Here is a 15,877-nt window from a genome sequence, read left to right on the forward strand (position 1 = left end):
ATATAAGAAAGTTGATCACATAGAAGGAGAGAGCAGAATAGTGGTTACCAGAGTCTGGAAAGGGTAGATGGGAGGAAAAATAGGGAAAGGTTGGTTGACAAATCCAAAATTACAGCTAGATGGGAGGAATGGAATCTAGCATTCTGTAGCACTGTGAGGTAACTGCAGGTAACATCAATTTCTTGTAAACTTTCAATTAGCTGGAGAAGAGGATTTTGAAAGTTTACAATACAGAGAAATGGTAATTGTTAGAGGTGACGGATATGTTGATTAACCTGATTTGGTCATTACACATTGTATGCATTCATCAAAATATCACACAGTACCCTATAAATATGTACAATTATTATGCATTAATTAAAATTTTTAAATTAAAAAAAGAAAAAACTCAGCACATTTTTATAATAGAAATTTTCAGAGAACCTTTTTAATCTGATAAAAGCCATCTACAAAAGCCCTAGAGATAACACACTCAATGTAACATTGAAAGTGTTGGAACATTTTCCCTCTGAGGTCAGAATCAAGGCAAGGATATCTGTCCTTGCCACTTCTGTTCACTACTGTCCTCCAATGCAAAAAGAGAAGAAAAGGAAGTAAAAGCCATAAAGCTGGAAAGGATAATGTAAAACTGCTTTATTCATAAATGATGTTGTTTCATATGCTTAGAAATCCCCCAAATCTACATTTGAATCAGTTAATTTAACAAGGTCGCTATTACTAAATTAACTCATGCAAGATAAAAATATAAAAATCAATTGTATTTCTACATATAAGAAGCAATTTGAAAATTAATTATAAAATATCATTTAAAATAGATCAAAAATTGCAAATATGAGGCATAAAGCTAACAAAACATTGCTGAGAATAATTAAAGAAGATCTAACTGAATAGATAAAACAAGTTCATGAACTGGAAGAATCGTATTGTTACCAATTCTTATCTTATCAAATTTGCATATAACCAAAATCTAATTATTTGAAAAGATTAATAACTTGATAACCCCCCCCCCCCCGCATGGTTGGTCAAAAATATACATATAGTGAAATATATTTATAATCACAGAAAATGTAAATTGCCTAAACTCAAGTAAAAGAAAGATTTTCAAATAGGATTATAAACAAATAGTCATATTTTATTTATTTTGGATTAACACAAATATAATGACCCAAAACTGAGTTGTTTAACAGAAGAGGAAATCTAGATGGCCAGTAAACATATGGAAGGTTGTGCAATCTCACTGTTAATCAGAGAAATGCAAATTAAAACATTAATGAAATACCACTCCCCAAGTGATTCTACAAGTGTTGGTGAGAATGTGGGGAAAAGAAGTCCTGTGCATAACTAATGTGATGTGCAAAGCAATCTGTCAATGTGTAGTAAACTGAAAATATGCATATGTATAGCTCAGAAGTTACATTGTTCGAGAAAACTCTTTGACTTGTACACCAGGAAGTATGTTTGAGGATATTGTGTCATTGCTTCTAGTAGCTGAAAACTGGAAACAATCCAAATGTCAATCAATAGAAATGTATATAAATTGTAGCATATTCAGGATTACCCTACATTCTGGTTTACCTGGGATACTCTAAGTTTATGCCTATTATATTGGTGTTATTACTAATTAAGCATATTTTAATTTTCAAAAGAGGTCTGCTTTGGATAATAAATTATATATTCACCCTACATATATCATGTACTGAAATTCTAAATAGTAATTTAAACAAATGTATTAGCATTATGTGTTAAACAAGACAAATCTAGAAAAAAGCGTAATGATGAGTGAAGAAAGCCAAATTGCAAATAGATAAGTACTCTTTTGATACCATGTATGTAAAATTTGCAACAAAAAGTGAAACTACATATACACATGCATATATATATACGGATGATATATAAATGTATGTGTGTATGTATATGCACACCTGTGTCAGTAAAGTCTTGTTTTTTTAAAGATCTAAGATAAAAATGTCAAAAGGATAGCATCTACAGTTTGTTATACTATTCAATTATTTCATAACTTAAATTGTTGGTGGTCCCATCTGTCTTTGGTACTTTAGAAAATGTTTTTGCCATGGGAAGGAAGTTGGGCTGGGTGAACTTTAAGGTATTTTTGAATTTCATTATTCTGTGAATATAAACGCCCTTTCTGCCTAGAAGATAGATTGTTCTTGCTTTGAGGTCATATAACAATCAAACTTTGAAAAGCCTGTGAACTTAAAAGAACTGGATATGTTGGTCTTGGATGGGTCTTAAGCTTGGAAAATATTTCTTTAACCATTTCCTATTACCCAGCGCACAAGAAAAGCAGCGTTCTGTGCTATGCTAGATTTCAGAATACTTTTTGGTGTTTGATGTGACCAATTGATAAAAGGAGGGGCCATTTTTACTGGGACAAAAGTTCCATATTATTACCCATATGTTTGATAAGAAAAGTTTATGTCTAGGGAGTTCACAGGTGGAGCCATGAGACTCCACATAGATCATAGATCTGGGGATGTCTTTGTGTTGAGCAAGTTTGGTTCTATGTCAGGTGAGGCTGCACTTTTTAAATAGATGCTTAACAGCTACACTCAACTTTTTTCTTCTTCTTTATAGAGTTACTGCTTTTGATGGAATTTAGAAAAGTTGAGTCTTCCTGACCACAGGGAATACCTTGGCCTAGTCACAGAAAGAGAAAAAATGTCTACTGTGTTCCCTGCCTGGGTTTATGACCTGCCTGACCAAACACTGGTGTGAACCTGGGTCCGGGTGTGCTTCTAAGACCTGCACACAGCCCTGGTGAAAGAAAAAATCTGGGCTAGTGCTCCAGGTCGCTTCTTCTCAAGGGCATAAGATATTTTTTCTAGTGTGAAGCCTTCTATGATAAAAATTCCAGAGTTGACTAGGACACTGAATATAAACCCTCACCTAATTCATAAATTATATCACCTTTATACAGATCCAGTACCCATGAGCTCTCATAAAGCAAAGACTGCTTGTCCTCATTATCTCTATTGTCATCTCAATAAAACAACAACACAACAACAACAAAAACACACGAGTTACTTTGCAATTGAGTTTTCCTGCATAATTGATAAAGTGAAGAGCATAGGTATGTTTGGAATCAGACCTTGAGTCAAATCCTGGTTGTACCACTTACTACCTTTATATCCAAGAACAAGGCTTTGAACGTTTTCTAATCTGTAAAATGGGGATAAATGTGCCAACATTTATAATTATTCCATGTACCATCTTACCAACTTTAGCAATTTCATTGCACTTGTCAGTGTCCTTAATGTACATTAATGTGCCCTCATTTCTGTTTGCTTTTCTAAAGTTTTCTTAGTGTGTAAATCTTGATTTCCAAGCAGGGAGGCAGCTCCCTGGAATGAAGTCCATATCCTTATTTTCCTTATTTTCATTTCTGATCCTCCATCATATATTTGATCTTCACTGAACACATAGTACAGATATAAATTTCTAACTTCAGGTAGTACTTTTATGGCACAGAAAAAATGTCTCAGAATTGCAATATTTGGTGCAACCAGTTATTTATGATTCATCTATACTGTCCTATATGTGCACAGCCAGCTAAGCAAGGTATACCTTAGTTTTGACATTTTTTTAAAGAAAATATTTAAAAACTCTGAGAAATGGAAGTAGAGTCATGGAAGCAAATGATAATTTCCTTTAATAATAATAATGAGAGCAAGAGAGAGACCAATTCTGAAATGTGTCTTCCAAACAATGTGGACCTAAAATGGCTAAAATTTACTTACTATTTCACTGTTACTTTACCTATCTCTTTTAATCTCTTTTATCTCTTTTAATCTCCACAACAACATAAGGCAGAATCTATTATTCTTCCCCCATACAGATGAGAAAACTGAAGTTTAGATAGGTCAACTAACATACCCAAGGTCATGCAACTAGGAAGAGGTAGAGCAGGGATTGGAATCCAGGTAGATAACCATTATACCCTGCTGCCTCCCCAGGTAGTATAGGAGGCTCAGTAATGGCCTTTGAAATGCAAAGTGAGTGAATGCAAAAGTTTTACCCCAATTTATAAGATAAATGGAAAAGTGCTTATGAAGATGACAAGGGTGGGGGCCGAGCTGTACAAGACTTTAAAACCTGCCTGGGTATAGCTAAAGTCACTCAGAGGAAGAAACACTTCAGCACCTGATCATAGGCATGCTCAAAATGTCCTTTTATTACTTCTTTTTTTTTTTCTGAGAAGGCTATTCCAGAGCCATGAGATGTTAATCAGGACTGTGACACTCTACTAGTTATATGATCTTGAGAAAGACAACCTGTCTGGGCTTCAATTTCCTCCTTGGTAAAATTAGGAAACTAGATGTAGTTATTTTTAAGTCCTTTTCAGCTGTCTCATCCTGTGACTTTATGATGTTAGGGATTTATTCAGTTTCTGCCATATGAACTATTTATCTTTAATACAGTCCTGGCTGCATAGTCTCTTGAGCTTTCTAATCTAGCTTTCTGCCCCCTAACAGTCCAAATCTTCAAGTTTTAATACCTGATGTGAATATAAAGCTGACTTTTCTCATCCTATGTTTTGATATACATGAAATATCTTAGAAAATAAATGCCCATCAATATGAGAATAATTGTCCATCCATATTATGAAATACTGTATATCTATTTAAAATAATAAACTGGATATATATTTATTATGTATATCCAGTTTATTATTTTAAATAATAAATGGGAAAATGGAACATCTGTATAAAACAAATATATATATAATTTATTATTTTATATATATTATAAATATATAGAGAGAGATAATTTCATAATGAATTATTAAATTAAGAAAGCATGTTAAGATTAATATTTAGAGTATGACTGATTTTTGTAAAGAGAAAAGGAGAAACAAAATGATGAAGAAAGAAGGAGAGCAAGGAGGGAGAAAGGAAGGAAGAAAGCAGTGTCTGTGTGTGTCTGTGTGTATCTGTGTCTATATGTATGGGTTTTTATGACCAAAAACCTATTAAGTTTTTCTTTATAAATTTCTTTATAGTTTGGCTTTTTACAATAAGCATGTATTTCTTTTCTAATAAAAGAATACAAAAAAGAAAAAATAAACTCTCAAGAAGACTTACATTCACACCCTTTCCAAAAAACACTGGCCACCTCTCATCTTTTCCCTCTGATAGTATGCCTATTAGTAACTCTGCAGCATAACCAGAGCCATTTTAGACAAGCCCAAGTACAAAACGGCACCATCCACCTCCTCCTCTTCCCTCCCCCATTCTCTTTTACAAGAAGCCTCATGGTTTTGGAGAATATGAAACTTGTAGCATTTCCGCATGCACAGAACTCTCCATTCCCATGATCTAACTCAATCCCCACCCAGGAATTACATCACCCAGCTCTTGGCACCAACATACCAATATAAGCTCCCACCACCCTAGGTTAGCTGCTGTCTTCCATTTTGAAGGCAGCCCTAGGCTGCCCCCCACCACTTTCAGTGCAGCCCAGCAGATTGTTTTCCTTTAATAAAGCTTGAACAGTACCCGGCATCTCAGCTCACTTTCTTTCATTATGGTGCTGAAACCTGGGAAAGGTCTTGGCTGGACTGTCAGCAGATCCCCTCTCTTTGGTTGATTGGCTCCCAGCCACCCTTCCCAGGCCTGCCAAAAACCAGGTGCTTCTGGGACTCTCTACTTTTGCCGTTTCAGACCAATGCATCCAACACCGGCCTCAATTCAGGATGAGTCAGTGGGTCTGTCCTGCCTACTTTTATGAGTTCCCCTGACTACTCTCTATGACTCTGGTCTCTATGAAGCCCAGGTGCCTGGCCAAGGGAACTATTCTTGTGCCCCTCAGCTACTGAAGGATGCTTTATTAGTGGGTCATGGCTTTTCTCTCAAAAAGAAGGTGGATAGCAGAGAAGATGCTCTTTGTTGGCATGCTTCTTCTACCAGGACTGACTGCCCTTTCTCACCCTCTAAATGGGATCCTTATAATCCAAACCTAAACATCTTGTTTTCTACTGTACTCTGTGCTCTATGCCTGCAGGCTATCCCCTGGACAACCTCTTGGCCTCCAGGGAGACATTAAAACTCAAACACCTCATTACAATGGATCGCAATGGCCACAAGATGGCACTTGATTTAGATACTCACCGAAATGGCAAAAACTGGAGAGATTCCTATATGTTCAAGCCTTCTCCTACCTCTGAAAGCATTCTTCTCTCTGTCAAAACTGTCCTATGTCTGAAATTCTCCTAGCTCATGCTTGATCTCTCCTTCCAGACTCACATCAATCTTCTGATCTGTCAACCTTTACCTTTTCCCTCTCTTCCCTCTACCTGGTCTCGAGATGCTGATCCTCAGCCATTCAACCCCTCTCCGTCTCCCCCTTCATGAGGTAACAATCCTGCCTCAGCTCCAGCTTTTTATAACCCTTCTGTGAAGTGGCTGGGGTGGAAGGAATAGTCTGAGTCCCTGTACAGGGAGCAGGTCTGGATGGCAGCTCAGGTACATGCTCGAAATAACAGGCAGGCTGTGGGAACAGTTACTGTTCCTTGCATGGACCCAAATTGGGACTACGAGGCTGGCTATGGGGATCAGGATCTCTGGGATAACATGATCACACACCTTCTTCATGGCCTCCAAAAGGCTACTCGCAACTTAGTCAACTATGACAAGCTTAGAGAAATCACACAGAGATCCACTGAAAATTGCAATGAGTTCCTAACCTGCCTCTCTGAGGCTTTGCATGAATACACGCATATAGACCCAAACTTCCCTGCAGGCCTGCCCCTCTTACACTCTCATTTCATTACCCAATCAGCTCCTGATATTCGAAAAAACTGAAAAAGAGATCAGGCCAACTACCAGCTTCTGGCTAATGCCATCCATGGCTCACATACCCCAAAGTCAGCTGTCTCAAGAGGCAAGCCACTTGGGAACCACTTCAAATGTGGTCAACTGGGCCACTTGGCATGCGTATGTCCCAATCCACAGCCCCCTATGGGGCCTTGTCCTCACGCAAATGATCAGGTCACTGGGGTATTGACTGTGCCACTTGCCAGAGATGGAGTGGCCCAGTCCCCAACCTACAGCCTTTGGATTCACGGTCATCTCTACCAGAGCTTCTCAGCTTTTGCCCAGGAGGAGGACTAACAATGCCAGGGCCTGAGGCCCCCATGGAGATCACCATGTGTGAGCCTAGGGTTACTCTCCTCATAGCAGGTAGGCCGATCTCTTTTGTCATCAATACAGGGGCCATTTACTCTACCCTTCCTGAATATGCAGGACCAACAACCCCATCCTCTATCACAATAGTAGGGGTCACGGGATCAGAATACCACCCACAGATCCCCCAAACCCTTTCCTGCACCCTACATCACACCCAGTTCACATAAAATTCTTAATAATGCCTCGATGCCCAACCCTCTTACTGGGATGGGACATTCTTTTCAAATTCAAAGCTACTCTTACCCTAAACACTTTAACTCCAGCTACAATACTCCTGTTACAGGCCACACCCAGACCTGGCCCCTGGGGCTTCCACTTTCCCCTCCCCCTCAGACAAGGTTAATCTCATAGCAGAAGATACTTCTCCCCCCACTGCTATGCACCATTCCCTTATCCTTGTTAAATTGTGAAACTCCTCCTTGTTCCCTGATGTCCCACAGTACCCCATCACTAACAAACACCTAATAGGCTTAAAACCCATCACACACAAATTCCTTTCTTCTCATCTCTTACGGCCTACCCACTTGCCTTTTAATACAGCCATCCTTCCACTTATAAAGCCTAACGGCTCATACCATTTAGTACAGGACTAATCCTGACATGTGCTGTTCCCAACAAGTTACTTGGACAGTCCTACCTCAGGGGTTTTGGGATAGCCCCCACTTTCTAGCCAGGCCTTAGCTCAAGACTTATCTGAACTTCCCTTAACTTCTAGCACTTTAATACAATATGTGGATGACCTCCTCCTTTGTAGCCCCTCCTATGAGTATTCACAGGCCCACACTGTTGCTCTCCTTAATTTCCTGGCCTCCAGGGGATATCAAGTGTCCCCAGCAAGGCCCAAATTTCTTCTCCTTCAGTTCAAGAGCCTAATTTCTGAACTCCCTACTCCTACCACAAAGGGTGAAATCCTTTCTTTCTTGGGGCTTGCAGGGCATCTTTGCCTGTGGATTCCTAACTTTGGTGTGCTAGCAAAGCCACTTTATGGGGCAGCCAAAGGGGATCCTGCCATTCCCTTAGATCCCACAAAGCTCATTCATTCTCCCTTCCAGCGATTAAAAGCCACTCTCCTTGCATCCCCAGCTCTATCTCTCCAAAACCTATCTCATCCTTTTATCCTATAGGTCACCAAAACCCAAGGATTGGCAGTTGGGGTTTTGGGACAAAAGGCAGGAGATATTTTCTTCCCTGTTACAAACCTCTGTAAATAACTAGACACCACAGCTCGAGAATGGGCCCCTGTTCATGGGCCTTGGTGGCAGCCGCCCTTACAACACAAGAAATCTCTAAACTAACTTTTGAACAACAAACAGTCAAGACCTTCTCAGCCATAAGGCCAAGTCAATTCTCTCCCTTTCTGCCTACAATTTATTCACCTTACTTTCATTGAAAACTCTCAGTTTTCTTTCAAACCTTGCCCTTTAAACCCAGCTACCCTCCTTCCAAAACACTCACAACCTTTAGAACATAATTGCACAGAGGCTTTAGACCTCTTTCTCAATCCCTTTCCACACATTTCCCCACATCCCATTACACAGTTCATAGATGGGAGAGCTACCTCCATGCCCTCCCCCTGGGTGGGTTATGCCATAGTAAATCTAACACAAGCTATTGAGGCTGCCCCCCTTCTCCCTAAAACCACTTCCCAACAGGCAGAACTCATTGCCCTCACCCATGCTTTCAGTCTGGCAAGTAACAAATGAGTCAATATACACACTGACTCTAAGTATGCGTACCACATCCTATACTCCTGTGCGGCCATATGGAAGGAGAGAGGATACATGACCACTCAGGGAGGGCCCATAAAAAATGGACATCTTATCAAGACACTTCTTGAGGCTGCACAACTCCCAAAGGAGGTTGGGGTTATACACTGCAGAGGACACCAAACCTCCAATGACCCCATATTCCAGGGGAAAAAAAAAAAAAACCTGGCCTATCTAACCACAAAATGGGCTGCTCAGTCACCAGGCTCCCACTCTTCCTCTCCCACTCAGGTCCTTCTCTTGACCCCCATGCCCTCACCCCAATACACACCCCAAGAAATACAACACCTCCAACAGTTGGAAGCACAGAGAAAGGACAATTGGTATACTTTCTTGGGTTGCTATGCTCTCCCTACCACACAAGCTGAACAAATCCTTTTAGATTTCCATAATTCAGTTCATATAGGCTATGAACTCCTACTATGCCTTCTTCAGCCCTTATATTACTCTCCTCACAAAAGGACATGCTATCTTCTAGCTCCAGTAGATACCCTTTCAAGTTGGTTTGAGGCTTTTCCCTGCACTTCAGAGGATGCTACAGCAGTAACGCATGCTCTCACCTCAGAAATCATGCCTCATTTTGGCCTCCCCACCAGTCACTCACTCGCCTACGAGCTGCCCCCACAAGCCCACAGGCCTCAGCCCCCTGGAACTTATCTACAGTAGGCCCTTCACTCTCACTCCTCTCCCTTCCAGCTCATTGCCTTTAGGCCAGTATCTCTCTACTCTTTCACTCATTAGGGATCTTCTTCAGGAACAAGCCAACCTTCTCTTACCTCATCCTTTCCTCACCACCCTCTCAGACTTTAAACTGAGCCCAGGACAGCAAGTGTATATTAACACCTGAATCCCTAAGCCTCTCTTGCCATGTTGGGAAGGGCTTTATACAGTACTTCTCACCACCCCCATGGCAGTAAAAGTACTAGGAAAGGCCCCTTGGTATCACTTATCCTTGGTAAAACTAGCACCTGAGACTTTACCCAAAAATATCTGTTAAAACCAAGCCAGAGGGGTCCCTCTACTCAATCCCTAACCCAACATCTCCTGACACTTTGTCCATTTTAGGACCCACAAAACTAAAAATCTCCAGGACCTCTGCTATTCCCCCAATCCCAGAAAAAGGATGATCTCTCCACCTGGTGGTTATCCTCTCACTCTTGCAGGCCTGCTTCATGGCCTTCACACAAGAGCTACTCCAAGACTGGTCCCAACCTGCTATCGTGGGTTTGCCATCATGGGACATGATAAGTATATGCCACCCCATATCCCTAACCTTCACTTGCTACAGGATTGGCAGCAGCTGCCCCAAAAGATTGTAACATTATAGGAAGATTTCTCCTGGCACTCCTTTACCTCCTATCAGTAGGATGCTTCTTAGCAATTTCATTGTGGCAATGTGCCCTTTAAATTCTTTTTGCTCCCTAACCCTTCACATCCTTCCCATGTTTTTTCTCCTATCTCAGTGCTCTCCTTTACCTGGCACATGGAGGTTCCAGGTCCACAGGGATGATGCAGTCCTCAGCGAATCAGACTGGTCCCCGAGTGACTCATCTGTCTCCCACTTCACAAGAAACTTTTTGTGGTCACCTCCCCCCCCACACCATTGATGCAGCCGGCAATGTTTCCACAAATGTCTCTTCATTTTCCTCTAATCTCACCTCAGTGGGGACTGTCAGCATTATGCAGGGCCTTCCCACACTCTGCCTTACTAATACCACCAAATGCTACCACTCACCCCCTCCTCATCCATGCCCTAAAACCAGAATATATTTCCTTTGTAAAAGTATGTTATCCTGTTGCCTACTCCCTAACGTGATTTCTTGCATATTTGTTTGGCTTGTCCCTGACATCACCATCCAGAAAGATGGAAGATAGAGATGGGACTGGGAGTAACTTCAGACCCTCCCTCTCAGGAAGTGCCCCCTGCTCCCGTAGGGCACTAATTATACCTTTTAATTGGGGCAGGGATCCTTCCTGCAACTGGGACTGACATAGCAGGCCCTGCTACTGCCTCTCAATTCTATCAACAACTCTCAGAAGATCTAAGAGTAGATAGCATCTCCTCCCTCCAGTGACAGGTCACCTCACTTGCAACAGTCGCTTTACAGAACTGTCGGGCCCTTTACTTCCTTACAGCCAAGAATGAAGGCACCTGCCTCTTCTTGGGGGAGGAATGCTGTTATTATGTAAATGAGTCCAGTATGATCTAAAACAACTTAAACCATTTCACGGAACCCTTGGACTCCCTGGCTTATGCCCCTACTAGGACCCTGAACTGTGCTGGGACTCATCCTACTTTTTTGGTCCCTGTTTCTTTTGGTGTTTCTCTAATTTCTTACAGGAAAGCATGCAGAAATTCACCAACCAAAAGGTCACTGAACTCTTCCTGGGAGGAGGAGGATACCAGCCTCTCCAGATCAGAGACCAGGAAGAATATGGCTTCCCCCAGGAAACCAATGCAATGTTTTTGTTTGGCCTGATTTTTCCACCTATTTTTCCTCTCCGCCCATCTCCAGGAGGAAGTAGCTTCAGAAGAATGAGACCTCCGCCCTTTTTCCTATACTTAAAAGGCAGGAATAATAGATCTGCAACATAACCAGCGCCATTTTAGAGGAGCCCAAGTACAAAATAGCACTGTCCACCTCCTCCCCTCCCCTCCCCCATTCTCTTTAACAAGAAGCCTCATGGTTTAGGAGAAAATGAAACTTTCAGCATTTCCACATGTGCAGAACTCTCCATTCCCATGACCCAGCTCAATCCCCACCAGGGAATTACATCACCACCAACATACCAATATGAGCTCCCACTGCCCTAGGTTAGCTGCTGTCTTCCATTTTGAAGGCAGCCCTGGGCTGCCCCCCACCACTTTCAGCACAGCCCAGCAGACTCTTTTTCCTTTAATAAAGCTTGAACGGCACCCGGCATCTCTGCTCACTTTCTTTTAGCTACTCCCCACTTCCCCATGAAAATCATTATTTCCATATATTCTTCACCAATTTGCTAAGCAAATTTTCAGAGAGGTTCACTTTATATTAGCAAAATAAAATGCTCTCCCCTCCCCTATTTTTCCAAATAGCACACTTTTATTTTATTTCACTAGTCAATATGCTTTTACAGAAAGCCCTCCTAGAGACTGAGTACTGGTGCCTGTCTTTGTAGAAAGTCCTCCTTGGTAGTGAACTCCCACTCCGGAGAAATTATCTTCATTTTATGTTGCTGGCAAGGTATCACTCTTAAATCACTGGATCACCTTTGTGTTCATATGTTTCAAAGGAAAATATTTCTAATGTTTTTAGAAGAATGTTAAACTATCCTTTTTAATGTTTGACCCACAGAGAAACTCTGGGAATGTTATTGCTATCCAAATCAAATCCTTTTGTGGTTCATGGAACAACAGAAAGAAGGCGGGGGCAGAACAGAACAAAAGAAAGGCAGCTCATCATATTTTTTTTCAATAACATTTTGATATGTTGAAATCTGCAAAGAAACAAAGGGCAATTTGAGTGTCAGAGTGTTAGGATGTCAAATCTTAATAAAAACTTAGAAGCCATTGAATCCAACCACTATATTTTATAAATAATGAATCTGAAGACCAGACAGGTGAGATTATTTGCACAAGATGGTAGTAGAGTTGGAATTATGCCCTCTATCTCCTTCCTCCAATATAGAGGTGTACATACTGGGCTTTGGATGCCCAGTATGGTAGACCTGATTTTGGGTCTTGGGTCCTCCATTTAGTAGTTATGTGATATTTTGTTTTCTCATCTGTAAAATGAAGAATATAATATCTACCTCATGGGGTTGTTGTGAAGATTAAATGAAATATGAGGGTACTTCAAAAAGTTTGTGGAAGAATAGAATTAAAAAATAATACAAATTTTTCCATGAACTTTTTGAAGTTCCCTCATAGTGTGTATAGATAGTTTAGCACGGTGTTTAGGGCACAGGAAGGGCACATAAAACATTAGGTTTAATATCCATTCTAATGTTCCATTCACTGTGGGTATTTTCTTTGTATTTCAGTGATTACCTATCTTTCCAGTGCAATTTATCTTGTTACATTCATGAGGTAAATCATGGCCATCCAAAATCATCTTTTTACATCACTTTCCTGGTCTTCTCATGTTTTTAGAGGTCCAGACATTCTTAGTCTTTGATTACATCCCACTGTAAAGCTGCCAAGTCACTTCACTCTTAGAAAAAACAAATGTGAACAGTGTCTTTGGGCCTAAGCCATGAAAGCAGGTTGTATAGATAGCTTTCTTAACCAAATCATCTCTGAACTGCCACTCGGTAGCCTAGAAGTAACATATCATAAGAAAATATGACAGAGCCATAGAAATGTCAGAGTGATGAAGAAAGTTAGTAATTGTGTATGCTGTGCTCTCCAACATTGTAGCCGCCAGCCATATGTGTTTAAATTAAGTTAAGTAATATTAAAAATCCAGTTCCTTGGTCACATTTCAGTACTTTGTAGCGACATGTGGCTAATGGCTACCAAATTGGACTATGCAGATTATAGAACATGCCTATCACTGCAGAAAGTTCTATTTGACAGTGCTGGTATAGAATACAGTGCTTGAATCAATGAATTAAGGAATATTGTAATTAACCAGAAACTGTGGACGGGGGCACTATGATAAATAAGCACAGACTAAATCATGAGGAATTAGAGAAATACCCTTAGAGATGCAATGTTGTTAAGACCAAACCCAGGTGATATGAAAAAGTGATAAGCCTTGAAATCCAATATAGTGAACAAAAGGAATTGCTCCATCAACAGAAAAATGGCTAACAGGAGATAGTGGGATACAAACTCCTCTGTGCTTCAATTGCTTCATGTCCATAATGAGCGTATCAATTTAGGTGTTCTCTATAGTTCATTTCTTGCTTAATATGCTCAGTATTATATGATTCTAATCTCTAAGGGACAAACTCAGCAGAAGACAGAGACTATCAAGTAATAGAGGGTTTTGAGAAGAGCATCTTAGAAAAATGAAATACATACATAGGAATTTCCTTTTGGGTAGGAGAGGGAGGGATGGGACATTTTCTTCTGGGTGTTTTCTGAGGGCAGCCTGGAAGAGGTGTCAGTAAGCACTTTGGCATGCATACATTCAGACCAGCAAACTCCATTTAAAAATGATCTTAATCATTTTATTTCTCTTGGAAGAGGCTGAGATGGTGGAAAGACAGAAGACTAATCCTTTTGTGCAAACTCAGTTGAGATCCAGTTGTACTTCAGGCCCCCTCCAGTTACATGGGACCACTATTGTAACAGAAGTGCCTTCTCTCCTCACCAGAACATACAATCCAGGTCTTCATTCCAATGCTGTCTCAGAAAAACAAACTCAGAATTCTGAATAGCCTGTGATTATAGTCTCTTTTTCTCTAGTTGTGCAGTGTCTGAAAACATCAGACAACTCAACTCAACTCACTGTGCCTGGAGCTGAGTCTGAATCTATGAAGAGTATGAGATATTTCCCTAATTGTTAAAGTTAACAAGTTAGCCTGCTGTCATTACACATCACGACACACACACACACACACACACGCACGCACGCACACACGCACACGCACACGCACACACACTCTTACAGGAATGCAAAACCTCTGAATCAGGAAACAAACCTTTTATCTACTCACAGAGAATCTTGCATCAGTCCCGCATGCCACAGTTTGCCACAGGACGTGTTGACAGCCAGATGTACTTGCATGTGCAGCAGGGTCTGGCCCCAGAAGAACACTGAAATTATGAAACTTGGAGCTTGTGTAGGAGCTGCTGATACACCTGACCCTCCTCCTTTCCGGGGTGGGGGGGAAGAAAGATACCTTTGCTCTGGAATGTAGACACATCTTCAAGAAGAGAGATCTCTAGCTTTCTTTCACCATGCTGCAGTGTAAACAAATGGCTCTAGGGGAGAGGAGACTTTAAATCCCTCCAGAACAATGCTCAATCTCTAACTTCTGACACATATTTGCTGTTTAATGATTCTTTAATACAAGTTGTTAGAATTTTTTTATTCAGAAAGCCCTGACCATGCAAATACAGGAAAATATTCATGAAGAATGGTTTTCTTTAATACACACACACACAAACACACGCATACTCACATGGCCTGTGACTTACAATGGTTCTTTTTTTCAATTTTATTTATAGTTATTTTTATAGGATACAGTGTATTGTTTCAATACTTGCATGTACTGCACAATGATTCATTTCTGGTAGATAGCATAGTTTTGTGCCTGTTAGTCACCCTTTTTCTTCCCCACCACACATCCTACCCTCCCAGCCTCTGGTAACCATTATCCTACTCTCTACTTCTATTACCACTTTTTTCCCCCATATATGGGTGAGACCATGCAGTATATGTCTTTCTGTGCCTGACTTAACATGATGGTCACAGTTCTATCCATGTTGCTGCAAAGGATAGGATATAATTTCTTTTTACAGATTAATGGTATTCCATTGTGTATATGTAGCATGGCTTTTTAAATCCATTCATCCATCGATGGGAATTTAGGTTGATTCCACCTCTTGGCTATTGTGAACAGCATTGCAATGAACTTGGGAGTGCAGGTGTCTTTTTGATATATTGACTTCATTTCCTTTGCGTATATACCCAGTAGTGGGATAGCTGGGTCGTGAAGTAGTTCTATTTTTAGTTCTCTGAGGAACACTTTGAAGTCAGAAATTGTGATGCCACCTGCTTTGTTCTTTTTGTTCAAGATCGCTTTAGATATATGGGTCTTTTGCCATTCCATACAAATTTTCAGATTATTTGTTCTATTTCTGTGAAGAGTGTCACTGGCATTTTGATAGGGATTGTATTGAATGTGTAGATTTCTTTGGGTAATGTGGACATTTTGATGTTAATTCTTCCAACCTATAAACATGGGATATCT

Source organism: Cynocephalus volans, chromosome 8, assembly GCF_027409185.1.
Source record: "Cynocephalus volans isolate mCynVol1 chromosome 8, mCynVol1.pri, whole genome shotgun sequence".
In the NCBI taxonomy this organism is placed as follows: Eukaryota; Metazoa; Chordata; class Mammalia; order Dermoptera; family Cynocephalidae; genus Cynocephalus; species Cynocephalus volans.